Below are 20,210 nucleotides of genomic sequence, written 5' to 3'. Positions count from 1 at the left end.
TTTATTCCAATCAAGATGGCTTCAGGTGTGCCATAATTTTGTCAATAGTAAGGCTGTTAGCGCTCTAGTTGTTCTTTGGAACACTCTGGGAAGCTGCAGTAGAACACAAAGGAGTCAACTGACAGTCTCTGCCCTTTTTGGATGTACATGTTTTACTGAAAAAGTCAGACTTCATTATCACATGACTGAGAAAGATAATGTGAATTTACAGAAAATATGCTCTCATTTTAGCTTCTAGAGCACCTTCCAAACCTCTATGGGACAAGCATGAGAAAATAGTTTTCTCTCAAACATGATTCATATCCCAGCAGAAGGCTTTTTCACATGGTAAAATCACCTTAGAACACACCACAATTCCTAAAATGAGTATGGTACCATCAACAAATGATTTATAATGTAACTAAAGTCTTAAAACCTTCTATTAACTGCAATTCTTTTTAATGAGGTGCTATCATGTATATTGGTCCCAAGATGGCTGCCAACACTTCTTGGATGAAGTGCTGACAGCCAATCAGATTTGACAATGAGATCTGTCAAGCTCTGCCCAGATATATATGTATGTTTTTCCTTTAATATCTAAAAAACGACTTAACAGATTGACACAATTTACGCAAAAGGCACGAGTCTGAACTGAGGACTACCTCTTTGCCAAATTTGGTTTAATTCCGTTCAGCAGTTCGGGCTGTAGCTGCGGCTAAAGGTCCCTATGGAAAATTGCATGGGGAAAACACGTTTTGGGACCCCCTTTTTTCTCAGCCCCCGCTTCACGAATCACCCGGAGAGTTTCTGATATGAGCAGAGTGGACATGGCCATTAGTTTTGAAAATTTCGCGAAGATTTGTCAACCGGCGCCAAAGTTATTCCAAATAGAATGTTGCCGATTTCCTATGGAAAATAGGTCCTAACTATATCTACCTACTGGCGACTGCCAGTAGGTAATATATATGTGTATATACATATATTACCTACTGGCGATAGCCAGTAGGTATATATAGTTAGGATTTTTTCTCTATGGGATTTCTGAAAATTCTATGTCTAATAACTTTGGCGTTTGTGGACGGAATTGGCTGTAATTTTCAGGAAAATGGCACATTTTATTTCTGAGCAGCCCCTGAAAATTTGGGGGGTTTCGTCAAGGGGGGGCCGAGAAAAAAGGGGGGTCCCAAAACGCGTTTTTCCCAATCATTTTTCCAATGGGCGGTTGGACTCACTTTTAGCTCGAACGGCTGAATGGATTTACATGAAACTTGGCAAAATTGTAGATATGGTTTGCCTGACGTGCCTTTGCTATGTCTCAATATATGTGCTCCAGTGGATTTTGAGAAATGAACGTTTAAAAAAATATATATATCTGTGACAGCGCTCCGGATAGCGCCCCGGTTCGCGTACCGGCCGCGTCACGGAACTTCACGAAGCGAAGCTGATTGACTCTCCGGTGTCTGTCAACATTCTAAACAGTCCGGAGCGGCCGCCATCTTGTCTCTCGGTAGGTTCGAGAGACAAGATATGGTGAAAAACGAAGGGGGAAATGAAGGAAAGGGGGCAAGGTAAACCCCTCCTGACCCCCTAGGATTGATGAGGGGGATATTAAAGTCCCCCGAAGGGCAAAAAATAAAAAAAATAAAAATTTGCGATTTTTCGCGGTAGAGGCGCTTCCCGGTACGCGAACCGGGCAGCTAACCGGCAGCGTAACGGGAATCCGCCATCTTGTGGTTTTGGAGCGTCCGGTTCGCGTACCGGGTAGCGTCCCGGTAAGCGTAACAAGGGGAAAACCAAGAGAAACAGTAAAAAAAAAATGAAGGGAATAGATTTCCAGCAAACTTGGCAAAATTGTAGGGACTGTTTGTTTGATGTGCCTTTGCAAGGCCTCAAGATATGTGCACGTGTGGATTTTGTCTAATTAAGGTTAAAAAAATATATATATATCTGTAAGCGTGCTCCGGCGCGCTTACGTCACGGGTTTTGTTTGCGCTGCAGAGCCGATACGTCACGGTTATGCGACGCGTCATGAGGCGTCTCACGTGGCTGCGTGATACGTCACGTAATAAAGAATATATTTTACAGCTATAGATATTAGCTTTTAAAAAACCAATGAAATTCACTGAAAAAACCATAAGTTATAGACCATATATAGTTAGGAATTTGCATTTACAAAACCTTGAAAATTCACTGAAAAAACCATAGGTTAGAGACCATATATAGTTAGCTGGACATTTTATTGACATAAAACCAATGAAATTCCATATATAGTTAGTTGCACTAACTATATATCGCGCACCCGCAATCCACTGCTGATGATGTCACATATTACATCATTCATGACATGGTCAGTGACATCACTGATGACATCACTGATGACATCTCAAATGACATCACTGATGACATCACTGATGACATCTCAAATGACATCACTGATGACATCATGACACACCAATACCAGTTACTACATACGCACTCACTGATTCCTACGTCTACACACACATTCACTCATTCACCCATACAATCACTCATACATACAGTCACTCATTATTACAACACTATCATATGCACTCATACACCTATGCAGACACTCACACACTGCCACTCATCCATGGAGTTACTCACACACCTAGTCAGTCCTGTAAAGAATCAATCACACTTCGATTTCCTCATCTATACAGTTAAACACAGAACACCATACTTTTTCACACATATACTAACACATACTTACTCTCTTATACAATCACTGATACAAGTACACATTGATATGCACAGAGTCACACACCTCCCAGCCAGCCACACACACACTCAGTCTTCCATACATCCACTCATTCTTCAATATGTAAAACATATTTAAACTTTACAAAAACACACAGACACTAGATGATGTCATCAGTGATGTCATCAGTGATGTCATTTGAGATGTCATCAGTGATGTCACTGACCATGTCATGAATGATGTAATATGTGACATCATCAGCAGAGGATTGCGGGTGCGCGATATATAGTTAGTGCAACTAACTATATATGGAATTTCATTGGTTTTATGTCAATAAAATGTCCAGCTAACTATATATGGTCTCTAACCTATGGTTTTTTCAGTGAATATATTACCTACTGGCGGTCGCCAGTAGGTATATATAGTTAGGATTTTTTCTCTATGGGATTTTTGAAAATTCTATGTCTAATAACTTTGGCGTTTGTGGACGGAATTGGCTGAAATTTTCAGGAAAATGGCACATTTTGTTTCTGAGCAGCCCCTGAAAATTGGGGGGGGGGTTCGTCCAGGGGGGGTCGAGAAAAAAGGGGGGTCCCAAAACGTGTTTTTAACATTGAGTTTTCCATAGGGCGGTTGGCCTCACTTTTAGCCCGAACGGCTGAATGGATTTGCACGAAACTTGGCAAAATTGTAGGGACTGCTAGCCCGATGTGCCTTTTGTAGGTCTCAATATATGTGCTACAGTGGATTTTGAGAAATTAACGTTCAAAAAAAGATATATATCTGTAACAGCGGACCGGGCAGCGCTCCGGTTCGCGGACTTTTCGCGCAACGGAGCTTTGTGAAGCGAAGCTGATTGGTTCTCTGGCGTCTGTGAACATTCCAAACAGTCCGTAGCGGCCGCCATCTTGTCTCTCGGTAGGATCGAGAGACAAGAGGAGGCCAAAGCGAAGGGGCAAATGACCATAAGGGGGTATAGTAGATCCTCGCTGACCCCCTAGGTTTGATGTGGAGGTTTTAAAAGGGCTCGCGGGGCAAAAAAAAAAAATAATAATAATAATCGAACGGCTGAATGGATTTGCACGAAACTTGGTAAAATATTAGGGACTGGTAGCCCGATGTGCCTTTGCTAGGTCTCAATATATGTGCTCCAGTGGATTTTGAGAAATTAACGTTCAAAAAAAGATATATATCTGTAACAGCGCTCCGCTTCGCGTAACGGAGGTTTGCGAAGCTGATTGGTTCTCCGGCGTCTGTAAACATTGCAAACAGTCCGTAGCGGCCGCCATCTTGTCTCTCGGTAGGATCGAGAGACAAGAGGAGGCCAAAGCGAAGGGGCAAATGACCATAAGGGGGCATAGTAGATCCTCCTTGACCTCTTAGGTTTGATGTGGAGGTTTTAAAAGGGCCCCGCGAGGCAAAAAAAATAAAATAATAATAATCGAACGGCTGAATGGATTTGCACGAAACTTGGCAAAATTGTAGGGACTGGTAGTCCGATGTGCCTTTGCTAGGTCTCAATATATGTGCTCCAGTGGATTTTGAGAAATTAACGTTCAAAAAAAGATATATATCTGTAACAGCGCTCCGCTTCGCGGAGATAAAATTATATCTGTATTACCTAGCTGTTGCTAACACCAGTTAGCGACGGCTAGTAGGAGATAGCGACCATCTTGGGCCCCACTTTGCATGTGAGTGATATTTATCACTAATGACATGCAAAGTGGGCATGCCAAGATGTTAGCGACTGGAAACAGTCGCTAACATCGCTATCTCCTATTATCAACTTTTGGAAATATTCGCGATAAGCGCGAATATCTCCAAAAGCTAGCACCTGCCCTGAGCAGTTCTAAGGCATGTTATCCAATGGGAGGTGGATAACATGGCTAAGAGCATTAGCTCGGTAATGCATGAATATCGCTGAGTTTTCAGCGATATTAATGCATTGCGGTCGTTTTTTATCGTATTTGCGATAAACCTTGATAATAGCAAGGTTTATCTGCGATAATTTCTGACGATGCTTAGCGGTAAACAAATCGTTGCTAAGCATCGTTAGGGATAAATATCGCTTAACTTTGGTAATATGCCCCAACGTCTGTTAACGTTCGATTCGAAGGAAATCAGGAAGTGTTGAAAAGATTGTCTGCGCCATCTCGCCTTTTTTCAAATGCCACACTTTTGTCGTGCACGGCAGCCATTTTAGATGCCTTGACCAGACCCACTCTCTGCACGCTGTCGATCCTTAGCATGGCTCCCCACCCTCGCAAGCATCTCCCCCAGGCAGTGGTCACCCCCGCTCTCTGTCTTATGCATGGGTAATAAACCACCCCCCATCTGCGCTGCTCTTCCCTGAGAATCACACCCTGTGCCCGCCCGACACCTCACTACCGCACCCTCTGACACTCCTTTTCCTCTGTGTCCGATTGTCCAGGCCGGTCCTAGGGTATCAGCTAGCCCTGCAGATGTAGTTTATGGCCCCAGCTGTAAAGAATCACCCCTCTTCAAAGGAGTTATAGTAGATCAAGGCCCACACTCGATGAGATCCGTCACAGGAGACGCGTTCCTATTATCTGAAAACCATCCTGTATTGTGATTGGGGAGGGGACCGAGCCTGAAGCGGAAGATTCCAGGGATGACTCTTTGTACATCAAAGTTTTTACAATTATGTGTCACATTAAAAATATATAGCACTCCAACAAAGTAGTAAGATTATAAAACTTTAATAACTTATAAATATATACAAGAAAACAAAAACAGTAATAACATATAAACATTTTTAGGGAAAAACAACGAAGTAGCGGTCGGCTGTGCGAATAGTCCCAACGCAGCACAACGTCCAGATTTCTGGCGTGGGGGCGTCGCGGGGGGTGGGTCATCAGTAGCAAACTGTTGTGCGAATAGTTCCAAGGCAGCAGAACGATGGCACCAAGGTGAAGTCCAGTAAGTTGCCGCACTGGTTTTGGTATCCTACAATGCTGCTCCGAATAACGGCGTGGGGCGCCCCGGGGGAGGCGGCGTGAACGGGCCTCTCCAGGTGGAGTGTCATCTGTTGTAGTGGGGCGCCCCTTTACCGTTTCAGTTGCCATTCCGTCCGTTTTTGGTCCACTGTGTCAAAAGCCGCAATTCAGCTGAGTTGCGCCCACTCTTGCGGTGCAGCGATAGGCGGCTGTCACAGGACTCTCAAAATGGCGGCAGGCTCTTTTCTTTTTGGGCCTGGTCCACTGAAATGGCCCTGGGACACCTTGGAAATCGGACGCTTGTCTGCTAGGTCTTGGACCCCATTCTCGAAAGCGTCCCCTCCGCCTTGAGGATTTATCAAAAGTTTTGGGGGCCCCCGACTCCTGTAGGCTTCTGGTGGGGAGCGGTTGCCATGATTGCTCGCGGAATGACCACGACGGAGCTACGAGATGGTGGTGCTCTCATGCTGAAGCCAGCTTCAGTCTGAAACATCCAGAAACAAGGTGGGGCTTTCATCGTTTGGGAAAAAAAAAAGTTTTCATCCAATGAAAAGTGTTGTTTTAAGGTCATATGATCAAGCCTTCCATCATTAGGAAACCAAAAGTAAAATGAACCAATGAAAAGTTTTATAAACAAGTCACATGACCTGTTATGCGGCATAGGGTATAAAATGCGGAGAAAATACGTTGGCACGTGAGGCGGCGTCAGTAGCGGACCGATGTGCGAATAGGCCGAAGGCAATACAACGCGCCAAGATCCGGATGGCACCGAGGTGGTGTCCAGCAAGTTGCAGCACTGGTGTGGCCATCCTACAATGCTGAAAGTCGGCGTGGGGCGCCCCGTTGGCCTGTGAGTTTGCGTCAGTAGCGGACCGATGTGCGAATAGGCCGAAGGCAGCACAACGCGCCAAGATCCGGATGGCACCGAGGTGGTGTCTAGTAAGTTGCCGCACTGGTGTGGCCATCCTACAATGTTGAAAGTCGGCGTGGGGCGCCCCGTTGGCCTGTGAGATGGCGGCAGTAGCGGACCGATGTGCGAATGGGGCCAAAGGCAGCGCAACAATATTTTCGGAATAGAAGACACCACAAGGCGCTGAGATGCCAAGATCCGGATGGCACCGAGGTGTTGTCTAGCAAGTTGTGGCACTGGTGTGGCCATCCTACAATGGTAAAAGTCGGCGTGGGGCGCCCTGTTGGCCTGTGAGATGGTGTCAGTAGCGGACTGATGTGCGAATGGGGCCAAAGGCAGCGCAACAATATTTTCTGACTGACACCACAAGGCGCTGAGATGCCAAGATCCGGATGGCACCGAGGTGATGTCTAAGTTGCGGACCGATGTGCGAATGGGGTCAAAGGCAGCACAACAATATTTTCTGTATGGAAGATACCACTAGGCGTTGAGATGCCAAGATCCGGATGGCACCGAGGTGATGTCTAGCAAGTTGCTGTACTGGTGTGGTCATCCTACAATGCTGAAAGTCGGCGTGGGGCGCCCCATTAGCCTGTGAGATGGCGTCAGTAGCGGACCGATGTGCGAATAGGCCGAAGGCAGCACAACGCGCCAAGATCCGGATGTCACCGTGGTGGTTTCATAGTTGAGAGGCACTTCATCTGCAGTGGGGCGCCGAGATCCGGATGGCACCGAGGTGATGTCTAGCAAGTTGCTGTACTGGTGTGGTCATCCTACAATGCTGAAAGTCGGCGTGGGGCGCCCCATTAGCCTGTGAGATGGCGTCAGTAGCGGACCGATGTGCGAATAGGCTGAAGGCAGCACAACGCGCCAAGATCCGGATGTCACCGTGGTGGTTTCATAGTTGAGAGGCACTTCATCTGCAGTGGGGCGCCGAGATCCGGATGGCACCGAGGTGATGTCTAGCAAGTTGCTGTACTGGTGTGGTCATCCTACAATGCTGAAAGTCGGCGTGGGGCGCCCCATTAGCCTGTGAGATGGCGTCAGTAGCGGACCGATGTGTGAATGGGACCAAAGGCAGCGCAACAATATTTTCTGAAGAGAAGACACCAAGAGGCGCTGAGATTCCAAGATCCGGATGGCACCGAGGTGGTGTCTAGCAAGCTATGCAGTTGAGTTGTGTGCACACTTGCGGCGAATAGGTCGAAGGCAGCATAACAATGTTTTTTGAATAGAAGACACCACAAGGCGTTGAGATTCGGTTACCACCGAGGTGATGTCTAGCAAGTTGCCGCACTGGTGTGGCCATCCTACAATACTGCTCCGAATAACGGCGTGGGGTGCCCGAAGGGGGGGGGAGCCGGCGTGAATGGGCCTTCCTAGGTGGAGGCTCGTCTGCTGTAGTGGGGCGCCCCTTTACCGTTTCAGTTGCCATTCAGCTGAGTTTTGGCTGCTCTTGATGCTACAGCGACAGGCGGCTGCAAGAGGACTCTCAAAATGGCGGCCTGTTCTTTGGATTTGGGCCTGGTCCACTAAAATGGCCCTGGGACACCTTAGAACTCGGACGCTCGATTTTTTTTTCCTTTCCTGTACATGCAAAAAAAGGTAAATGCCCGGTACGTTACACGCTTCATCTGCCACGATGAACTCTCCAGAGGAACCGAAAAAAAATATAGTTGTGGTAACTATACCATGCATCGTCATATGGAGAGGTGGCACCAATTAATTATAGTGCTGCATAAAAGAGAGATTTGGAGGAGAACCCCTGACCTGCTAGTACATTCATCAAAGAAGTGGCACTGACAGCATCAGAGGGAAGGGAAACGGTCCCAAATATTTAGAAGAACTTTGGAAAGATTAAAATGACATGTTTAGATTGTGGCAAATTAATTTCATGTGGACAGATGAGTGTTACTCTAATAAATACAGCATATGAACATCATCATAGTCGATGGTTGGTAGAGACATTTTGACTATATCCTGGACCTGCCCGTCCTCGCCCAAAATGGCGCCGGAATAAATGGGACTCGTAACTCCTTGTTGTGTACTGGTTGCAGAACCTTGAAATCACGAGAGACGTATGCAGTTTTGAAGCACATGGCGGGCGGGGACGAGAATTGATTGAATATTTCGACATCCCTATTGATATTAAGTTCTGATGTGTTATTGATTACTGTACTATTGAAAGTTCGAATTAACGTCACCCATGGTACTTGCCCGCAAATGTATATCTAGATAATTTTATTGTAACTGGTCCTGTCGTATTTTAATTATAAAATGTACGTCCACCGATTCCGTAACTGTTAGACACCTTAGTTCTTGCAACCTAATGGCCCGCCCGTTACGTTCCTCTACAGTGTAAATGTCTACTCATCATATACGATTACAGTTTGCTCCGTGGCCGGCCCACGTGGTTATAGGCTCGTATTTGTATAATGAAATTTTCACAATAAAGGTTTTTAAAAGAAAACATGGTAGTAGTATATACATTGGTAAAGTTTTTAATAATAGTCACTGTTTTAGAATCATTAAAAGGCAAGTGAAATAAAGCAGACCAATTACATCAAGGGTAAAAGGTATAATACGAAGGAACGCAGTAAAGATAAATGGTCAAGGGCTGTTGTGTTTTCTATTCCTGCAACGTAAAGTGATCGATAAGAATCTCATATTCAGGCGTATCGGCGACTAAGACAGCAGGTCGACCCTCTTTTGCTCAACGGCTCCGTCATGGGACGAAGAAACGCTCTTTTTCTCGAAAAAAGAATATATTTTACTTGCAGGACAGTTGTAAATTTTCCGGGAAAGTACATTAGCCTGGAACATTATAACATATATTTAAGAAAAAATAATGTTCGGAAGTAATAAAAAGCGTAATTTTTAGGTCATATGACCAAGCCTTTCATCATTAGAATAAGAAAAGTAAAATGAACCAATGAAAAGTTTTATTAACAAGTCACATGACTTGTTATGCTTACGTTACGCGCTGCGCGCCCCGGATGACTTCCGGATGCGCTAACGCGGCGCGTCATATGACGCATTACGCGACAACGCAGGTCCAGAATATAGTCAAAATGTCTCCACCAACCAGCGGTCGGAACACAACCCCTTTCAGCAGGCTAAATAGTTCTGTTAAATGACAACAGAAGGGACAGGCAACAAGAACCATTAGTCAAAGAGGGGAGGGCTAGTTCTTCTCTACCGGGTTACATTGGGGCGCTACCGGAACTGATCGAATTGGTAGTCTACAGTGTTTCTGGATGTTTCAGACTGAAGCTGGGGTTAGCATGAGAGCAGTACCATTTCGTAGCTCCGTCGTGGCCATTCCGCAACCAATCATGGCAGCCGCTCTTTATCGTTATTTTGGGCGGGGTGGGTGGCGGAGCCGAGCTGTTTTGCAGCCATCATTGTGTGGAGTTCAGTTCATTTCACTAGTTTTGTATTTGTCATGAGGGGTTGTTCCTAATGTTTCTATTATAGCGAGGTAAAAAAGAGATCCCGTTAGTGGACTACTGATTTTGCTCGATTCCTTTTCTTTTTTTTTTTACATGATTTTTCGTTATCTGCAAAGACTAAACAGAGTATTGCGACTCTGTGTTTGTTTGTAAATAGAGAATGAACCAAAGAGAACCAATTCTAAAACAGTAAATACTTAGATAACAATCAATCAAATGGAGAGAGAAGCAGGCACGACGTATTACAACGGGGGCAAAGGCCTGCGTTAACTACCCTTCACTATGTGCAAAGAGAGAGTACTCCTAATAGAAATGAGGGGGGGGGGGCACCATTCAAAGCAGATCAGTGTGCATAAACACGAAAATGTTTTCACTTACCACGTACTTGACATTCGACAGCTTATGATATTTGCTATTAAAAAACCATTGAAATTCACTGAAAAAACCATAGGTTATAGACCATATATAGTTAGGAATTAGCATTTACAAAACCTTGAAAATTCACTGAAAAAACCATGGGTTATAGACCATATATAGTTAGGAATTAGCATTTAAAAAACCTTATTTTACTCACACAAAACCATTGAAATTCCATATATAGTTAGTTGCACTAACTATATATCGCGCACCCGCAATCCACTGCTGATGATGTCACATATTACATCATTCATGACATGGTCAGTGACATCACTGATGACATCACTGATGACATCTCAAATGACATCACTGATGACATCACTGATGACATCTCATTTGACATCAATGACCACATCACTGATGATATCATTCATGTGACAATACAATGCATCTCCTCATATTTTAATATAACCTCTGTTTCACCCAGTGTTAAATACAGAGTATAATTTTTGAAACCATTGACACACCAATACTAGTTACTACATATGTACTCACTGATTCCTACGTCTACACACACATTCACTCATTCACCCATACAATCATTCATACATACAATCACTCATCTTTACAACACTATCATATGCACTCATACACCTATACAGACACTCACACTCTGCCACTCATCCATGGAGTTACTCACACACCTAGTCAGTCCTGTAAAGGATCAATCACACTTCCATTTTCTTGTCTATACAGTTAAACATAGAGCACCTTATATTTTCAAACATATACTAACACATACTTACCTTGTTATACAATCATTGATATAAGTACACATTGATCTGCACAGAGTCACACACCTCCCAGCCAGCCACACACACACTCAGTCTCCCATACAAATACTTGGACAATCAATCAATAACCCATATAGTTACTCATATAGCTATTGATCAACACATGCAACAGTTTACAGAACAATAGACATAATGATGCACAAATTAAGACAGTTTAGTCACTAACCCATGCACTCAGTGAGACACATTTAATCACTCACTCATACAGTCAGTCATGCACCTACTAAATCCTTCATCCAGACACTTCTACATCCACTCATTCTTCAATATGTAAGACATATTTTAACTTTACAGAAACATACAGTCACTGGATGTTGTCATCAGTGATGTCATCAGTGATGTCATTTGAGATGTCATCAGTGATGTCATCAGTGATGTCACTGACCATGTCATGAATGATGTAATATGTGACATCATCAGCAGTGGATTGCGGGTGCGCGATATATAGTTAGTGCAACTAACTATATATGGAATTTCAATGGTTTTGTGTGAGTAAAATAAGGTTTTTTAAATGCTAATTCCTAACTATATATGGTCTATAACCTATGGTTTTTTCAGTGAATATATATATATATATCTAAGCTTTCTAAGCAATAATTGCATTACACCAACGGGTCTTTGACCGCACAAATACTTTAGGTACAATTAGCCATCCAATGTTAAATTACATGCGTATTTTACGTCATAATTTTCAGTTAATTTTTGATCATTTAAGCATGTTAACAGATCTTATTTGTTTTCTGTTATCAGTATGATCAACTATGTATACATTGCTCCACTCCAATATGGCTGCTCGTGTTTGCACTTTGGGTACGACTTATTTTTAGTCCCCTTTCCATGTTTGTGTACTGCATCGTGACTTGTCAATTGCCGAATGCGTTATTAACACTGCTGTGAGCACTATTTCATTTAACGTGAACAAGGCTTCTGGTAAGCCGAAACATGTCGTTTTTTAGAATAAACACCCTTGGAATATGAGCTGGCTGGCTGACGTTTACTGAGAGCATACGGGAGTGCTGTTGTGACAAGGATATATACATATATATATTCACTGAAAAAACCATAGGTTATAGACCATATATAGTTAGGAATTAGCATTTAGAAAACCTTATTTTACTCACACAAAACCATTGAAATTCCATATATAGTTAGTTGCACTAACTATATATCGCGCACCCGCAATCCACTGCTGATGATGTCACATATTACATCATTCATGACATGGTCAGTGACATCACTGATGACATCACTGATGACATCTCAAATGACATCACTGATGACATCACTGATAACAACATCCAGTGATTTTTTGTTTCTATAAAGTTTAAATATGTCTTACATATTGAAGAATGAGTGGATGTGTAAGTGTCTGGACGAAGGATTTAGTAGGTGCATGACTGACTGTATGAGTGAGTGATTAAATGTGTCTCACTGACTGCATGGGTTAGTGACTAAACTGTCTTAATTTGTGCATCATTATGTCTGTTGTTCTGTAAACTGCTGCATGTGTTGATCAGTAGCTATATGAGTAACTATATGGGTTATTGATTGATTGCCCAAGTATTTATATGGGAGACTGAGTGTGTGTGTGGCTAGCTGGGAGGTGTGTGACTCTGTGCAGATCAATCTGTACTTGTATCAATGATTGTATAAGAAGGTAAGTATGTGTTAGTATATGTTTGAAAATGTAAGGTGCTCTATGTTTAACTGTATAGACAAGAAAATGGAAGTGTCATTGATTCTTTACAGGACTGACTAGGTGTGTGAGTAACTCCATGGATGAGTGGCAGACTGTGAGTGTCTGTATAGGTGTATGAGTGCATATGATAGTGTTGTAAAGATGAGTGATTGTATGTATGAATGATTGTATGGGTGAATGAGTGAAGGTGTGTGTAGACGTAGCAATCAGTGAGTGCGTATGTAGTAACTAGTATTGGTGTGTCAATGGTTTCAAAAATTATACTCTCTTTTTAACACTGGGTGAAACAGAGGTTATATTAAAATGTGAGGAGATGCATTGTATTGTCACATGAATGATATCATCAGTGATGTGGTCATTGATGTCAAATGAGATGTCATCAGTGATGTCATCAGTGATGTCATTTGAGATGTCATCAGTGATGTCATCAGTGATGTCACTGACCATGTCATGAATGATGTAATATGTGACATCATCAGCAGTGGATTGCGGGTGCGCGATATATAGTTAGTGCAACTAACTATATATGGAATTTCAATGGTTTTGTGTGAGTAAAATAAGGTTTTCTAAATGCTAATTCCTAACTATATATGGTCTATAACCTATGGTTTTTTCAGTGAATTTTCAAGGTTTTGTAAATGCTAATTCCTAACTATATATGGTCTATAACCTATGGTTTTTTCAGTGAATTTCATTGGTTTTTTAAAAGCTAATATCTATAGCTGTAAAATGTATTCTTCTTTAAATCCAAAAATATATTTTATATGTTTATTAATAATTTTTTTTTAATATTTTTTTTGTTTCGCTCCCGGTCCGCGAACCGGGAAGCTTCCCGTTAGCTCAATTCGATTCCGCGATCCGGTCCGCGAACCGGTAACAAATCAACATAGTTACGGTATCGCGTTGCCGCGTAATGCGTCTTATGACGTACGGCGTTAGCGCACCCGGAAGTGCCCCGGGGCGCGGACCGAGGCGCGAAACGCAACTCCCCGGAAGCGATCCGCGGCGCGAAAGCGCGACGTATCGCGTTGCCGCGAAATGCGTCTTGTGACGTACTGCGTTAGCGCACCCGGAAGTGTCCCCGGGCGCGGACCGAGGCGCGAAGCGCAGCGAACCGGAAGCTAACCGGGGAGCGTTCCGCAGCGCGTAACATGAAAGTTAGAGTCATGTGACTTGTTAATAAAGCTTTTCATTGGTTCATTTCACTTTTAGTTTCATAATTATGGAAGGCTAGGTCAGGTGACCTAAAAATAACACTTTTCATTGGTTGAGAAGTATTGTTTTTTCCAAATGATGAAAACCCCTCCTTCTTTCCTCACTCTGACTTTCATCATTGTGAGAGGAAGACCTTTATTAATACTTGAGAAATGACTTCAGTACTTGCTTCAGCTGGTGCACCCCCACCACCACCTCCACCTCCTCATGGGAAGAGAGGACCACCTCCCCAGGTGATCACCAACACAGAGGAGGAAGAGGAAGACCTAGAGGAAGAGGAGAGAGAAGAACCACAGTTCTTGGAAGAGGTGCCCCGGGTTTCCCATAGGAAAGCCAGTTTCATCTGGCAGTTTTATTCAATCCCTCCAGGGCAAAAGAAAGTGAATGCGAGGTATGTGACCTGCCTCATCTGCAAAGAGAAATTATCAAGAGGGACTGATAAAAAGTATAGCTATGGGAACTATACCATGCATCGGCACATGACCAGGAAGCATCCACTTAATTACAGCCGGGCGGAAATACGGGATATGGAACAAAACCCAACAGCAACTCCTGTGGCCAGGTCAACATCGTCAATATCATTGACACCAGCAGAGGCACGGGAAACTGTGCCAAACATCCAAGAGAATTTTGGGCACATGAAACATACTTGTATGCACTGTGGTGCGTTGATATCATGTGGTAACATGAGTATTAATGCCATCAACCTGGCTTATGACAATCATAATTGCCCTAACCGCCCCCAGTAATTTTTTTTTGCTCCTGTTGAGCCCTTTTCAACGCCTGTTTTTTGTTGTTCCCCCCCCCCAAAAAAACCCAAAAAAAATATAAAATCGTTCAAAAAATACAAAAAAAAACAAAAAATGTTCAAAAAATACAAAAAAAATATAAAACAACAAAAATATAAAAAAAAAAGTTCTTTTCAGAACTACCTTCCCTTTTCAAAAAAATTGCTAGAATGTTTAGCACTCTGGCAAGCTCTATTTCTTTTGGTTCGCTTCCGGTTTAGCTTCCCGGTACGCGTACCGGGAGCTAACCAAAAAAAAAACTTTTTAAAAAAAAAGAGTAAGTATAAGGAAAGTAAACAGAGAGTGATGTTTCAAGAAAGACAGCTATAGGGAGTAAAGAAGAGATACTATTTAATAGATCTATTTACCAAAGAACAGACAGAAGATGGTATAATTGTGAAAAACAAAATAGATAACGAATTGAAAGAAAAACAAGCATTGGCATAGCCAATAGGTATCGACTTTTGGACCTTCTAAGTCTTTAGTTATGCAGCATAATATCCTTGGTGCAGCAACATCAACTGTTGCATGGCTAAACACGTATAAGGTCCCAAAGGCAAGACCTATTGTCTATGCCAATGCTTGTTTCTTAAGTAGAATTGCAATACGTATGGCTCTTCCATGTAAAAAAATCTTATCTTGTGCTCTAAAGATTGCTAAAGTCTCGACAGAGAACAGGCTAGATTGTAAGTAGGGTAAATTGCGCTTGGTGATCTGTTTGAGGGAGCGTCTGCTTTGCCTGGTGTCTTTGGAGAGCAATTTTGATTGTTATACTGGACAATATAGCCCTAATGTAAATAACATAGGGGCATATTATCAACATAGGCAATAAAAGTTTTGCAGCTTTTATAGGCAGAAATGTGTCGCTAAAGCTGCTTTTGCGGCAGAAAACTGCCGCTAAAGCCGCTTTTGCACCAGTTTTCTGCCAATAAAAAGAGCAATAATTTTATTGGCTGCATTCATAATATGACCCTTAGTGTGCTTCAACTACACAGAGAAAGCATTATGAACAAATAGTGATACAGTGATCAGTCTAAGACACTAAGAGTAATAGAGACGGAGTGAGTGAACAAGAGTGAGGAACTATGAGAAGAGAGGGACTGAGAAAAAAAGTGGAAGGAGTTGAGTAAGTAGGTAATAGAGAAAGGAATGAGGGAAGTAGCAAAGGCAGGAAACTGAGGATTAAAGAAATGAAGCAGTGGAACTAATAGTAGTTCAATGTGATAGAAATGTAACGAAAAGAGTACAAAATACTTACCTTATAATTGTCGTTAAATTCCTCACTTTTTATTTTTATACTTTCAATCTGTGAAAGAGAGAACAAACATTTGAAAAATATAAAAACATGTATTGAAAAATTACAAAAGACAAGGGCAAAGATTGAAGGACAAACAGTTTTTCAATAACTTTGACACTTACAGAAGCTACACAGTCCTAAAGATATACATTTTAAAGTAACACTATCTTGATGGAGATGAAGTGAGACCTATCTTAAAACATGGTGCATCTTTTGCATTGCTGTTGTCTCAGAAAAGTGTCGCAAGACACTAAAATTTAAAATAATTGCTTCAGGATGCCAATAAGATGTCTACTATCCAGAGTTTTGTTTCAGGTGAGGCCTACTCAGGGTTGCAGATGAAATTTCGAGTTGTTGAAGAGAATAGAAGACATAATACATGTGAAGGTCTACCAATGAAGTGAGTCATGTCCACTGCAATGTTCAACAAAGTCCAAACCTCCTATGTTTCCCTGGACAGACCTAAACTTGATCTGCACAATGTGATTCGTAATGATAGGAAACACAGGTGATGTAATTGAAATACATGCAATTTATTTTGCTCATTTCACAATCACATCACTTCTGTTTCCTTTGCTTAGGTATCTCATTGTGCAGATGTAGTCTAGCATATCAAAGAATACGCAGAAGTGCAGCACTGCATGCAACAACTTTGACACTTACAGAAGCCTCACCTTCTCCATGCCTTCTACACAGTTCTACATATACATCATAAATGGAAACATTACAGAATTAATTATACATGTTAAATGGTTTATTTTTGCTGTTCTCAGAATGTATCAAAATTCACTAAAAACAGTGACTTGAAGGTATTCATCATGTAACAGCGGGGAAAAAAAAACACAATCAAAATGATTGTGTTTAAAAAACCCATACAAGATCAGAAATCAAAAATCAGAACTCCTTAAAGTTAACTTACTTTCCATGACGTCCAAGGATGTCCTATGAATAGCTTATACTCTTTTGTGCTGTTATTACTTTCAGCCCACCAGTTTCTGAAAGAAAATCTCCATCGTTTTTAAAAACATGTTACATACAATAAATGACTTCTTGCTCTCTACCACAAGATTCCACAAGGCCAAATTTTGTCAGAGCCATGTATAACTCTTGGATTTCTTGTTAGCCAATCCCATCATTTGGTATTCCCGCAACTTTCAGAATTAAAATGTTGAAGATCATTTTCACAATCCTGGAATAGTAATATCTTCCCCTTCTTGCTCAGTCATGTTCTACATTTCGTATGACACTGATACTGCTTAATATGAAGCAGACTTACACTACCTCTATGAGTACTACAATTATTTAATTCTCTACATCACTTTTAATCACAAAGTAATGTAAAACAGTATACAGCATTGCAGACTTACATTCCCTCTACTCCATGTTTTGATTGGCTGCTTTAATTAGCTTATGAAAAGAAACAGTTTTTCTGAACTCATTTAAACTGCACATACATGTCCATGATGTCCAATCCTATGATTAGAAGTTATGTCTCTGAACTACACTTATCCTCAAGGCCAAATTGTGTAGGAGCCATTAGAACTTCTTGAAATTCCACAGATCATATCCCGAGAATATTTTCCTAAAATTTTGGTTTTAAAAACACCAGGTAAGAGTTTTTAAGGTCATACGGCAATTTTTTTTTGAAAATTACAACAGAATCATTACAGAATGACCAGCCATTTCTAGACTTTAAATAAGCTGTGTAATGTCCTGATGATATTGAAGGGCCGTCATGATATATAATTGCTGTAGTTACAAAAGTCCTTCCTGATATTGACAACTGCGAAGCTACAAAATTTTTTATTAAAGTTGTCAATTTTGTTCCATCAGGCCTACATCGTTGGAACATTAAAATGATGTACTGGCCATATGTTCGTATAAATAATGTGGACATCATTTCAGATTTACATTGGCTACACTCCATGTTGTGATTAGCTCCTTTTACTAGCTTATTAAAGGAGACTGATTTACTGTCTGGCAAAGTTAAATATACAAATCTTTCTGAGTCTACACTAGTAGTACTTGATACCATACAGTTCTCGCAGTCATGCTGCCATTGATAAGAAAGCCCAAACAGCTGATCTACATCTACACCTTCAGCATGTAATACATGAAGCATATACATTAAAAACTCCTGACAATCTTGCTGAATATTTTGAGAGAATTGTGTTTGGCCTGAACATCTATCTAACAGATTTCTAATTTCAGACACACTTTCTATGTTTCTTCTATCAGTGGTACATTTCTCTAACACAGAATTTAACAAACTGCAAAATCTTTGATCAGAATTGACCACAATCTCTTCTTTTACATTTTTTAGAGAAAACAAAACATTAATTACTACATTAGCATAGCAGTTGACACCAGAACTGTTTTCAAACTGAAAACCAACAACATCTTCAACAGAATCCTCTTTGTTTCTGCTTGTAATTTTAGGTTCATTCACTTTTTGTCTTTTTGCTACAACCTCTCCAGTATTGTTCTCATTTCTTCGTTTCCGGCCTACCAGACGTTTCTCAAACAAAGGAAACTGAGGCAAATGTGGCGCATACTCTCTTCTTAACCTATTGTATTCCTTAACACAATCTAGATCTGCACAAATGTTTCTGACATCACAGTCAATCAAGTACAATCCCGATAAAGTTCTAACTCGTGACAATGCCACATATGCCATACCCTCCTTGAACACAGAACTGCCAATATTCACCAATGCAGTGTCTACACTTAAACCTTGCGATTTATGAATTGTCACCGCATATGCCAAGCAAACAGGGAACTGCTTACGGCGAACATATAAGTCTTTTACAAGCAAAAATCTAGCAGAACAACGAGCAATTAGCTGTACTTCCTCAATGCCATCAAATTTAATTTTTAAAAATTCAATTCCATCTCTATTTCTGTATTTCACAAAATCAACAACATTACCCATTGATCCATTTACCAGACCTCTTTCAACATGTAAATTCCTTCTTAAAATTATACGGCAGTTCAAGCACACATTCAGAGTCTTTTCAAAACCTGCAGTTTTAGATATACTCTTCTCTAATGAATCCAATTTTGTTTTCAGATTCTCAGACAAAATAATTGTTGATCCCATATGCTCTACTCTATCAATAGCTTCCACTTTCACAATCTCTTGCTTTTCTAAATGCAACATTTTGTTGTTAAATTTTGCACATTCTGCAAGAGTTGGCATCAAACATATTCCAGATTTCTTATCAGTAATTTTCTGAAAAATATTCTCAGGCACAACATCTTGTTCTGGATATAAATTTGTCAGTAATCGTGCATGTAAAGCTTCTTTCCCATGCTCGGTCACTTTTCCAATTCTAACATCTTGTAGAATAGTCTTGTAAACTTCATCCTTTGCCTGACGCATATTTTCATGCAGTTCAGCATAATTGAAGTTTAACCATATATTGACGTTGCCAATGCTGCCTAGGCACTTCCTGGTATCTTCATGCGTGAGCATTTTGAACACAGGTTGCCCTTTCACTGGTGTCAGCTGCAGAAGATCTCCAAAAACAATGATGTGTTTGCCACCGAATAACACATCATACTCTGTTTTGAGAACTTCTTGCATCCTCAAATGCACAAAGGCAAGCATGACATTGGAAACCATGCTTACTTCGTCAATGATAAGAAGTTTCATTTTCCTCAAGATTCTTGAAACTTCAAAACAAGCATCTCCAGATAGCTTGTGATATTCTAATTTGTTGTCATGCTCCACTGGCAGCATCAGTAAACGATGTAAAGTAATCCCTTTAATATTATGTGCTGCCAGTCCAGTTGGAGCAGTGACAACACAAGACAGTGATGACTCTGTCCTTTCCTGCAAATAGCATGAAATTGCTTTAATGAGGAAACTTTTTCCAGTTCCCGCTTCTCCACTAACGTACAGTCGGACAGGCTTCAACGACGTACATGAGCACTCTTTCTTATCATGACTTAATCCATGATCAATTTGCATGGTAACTTCG

Source organism: Lissotriton helveticus, chromosome 2_2 (assembly GCF_964261635.1).
Source record: "Lissotriton helveticus chromosome 2_2, aLisHel1.1, whole genome shotgun sequence".
NCBI lineage: Eukaryota > Metazoa > Chordata > Amphibia > Caudata > Salamandridae > Lissotriton > Lissotriton helveticus.
Note: the sequence above shows the minus strand (reverse complement) of the source record.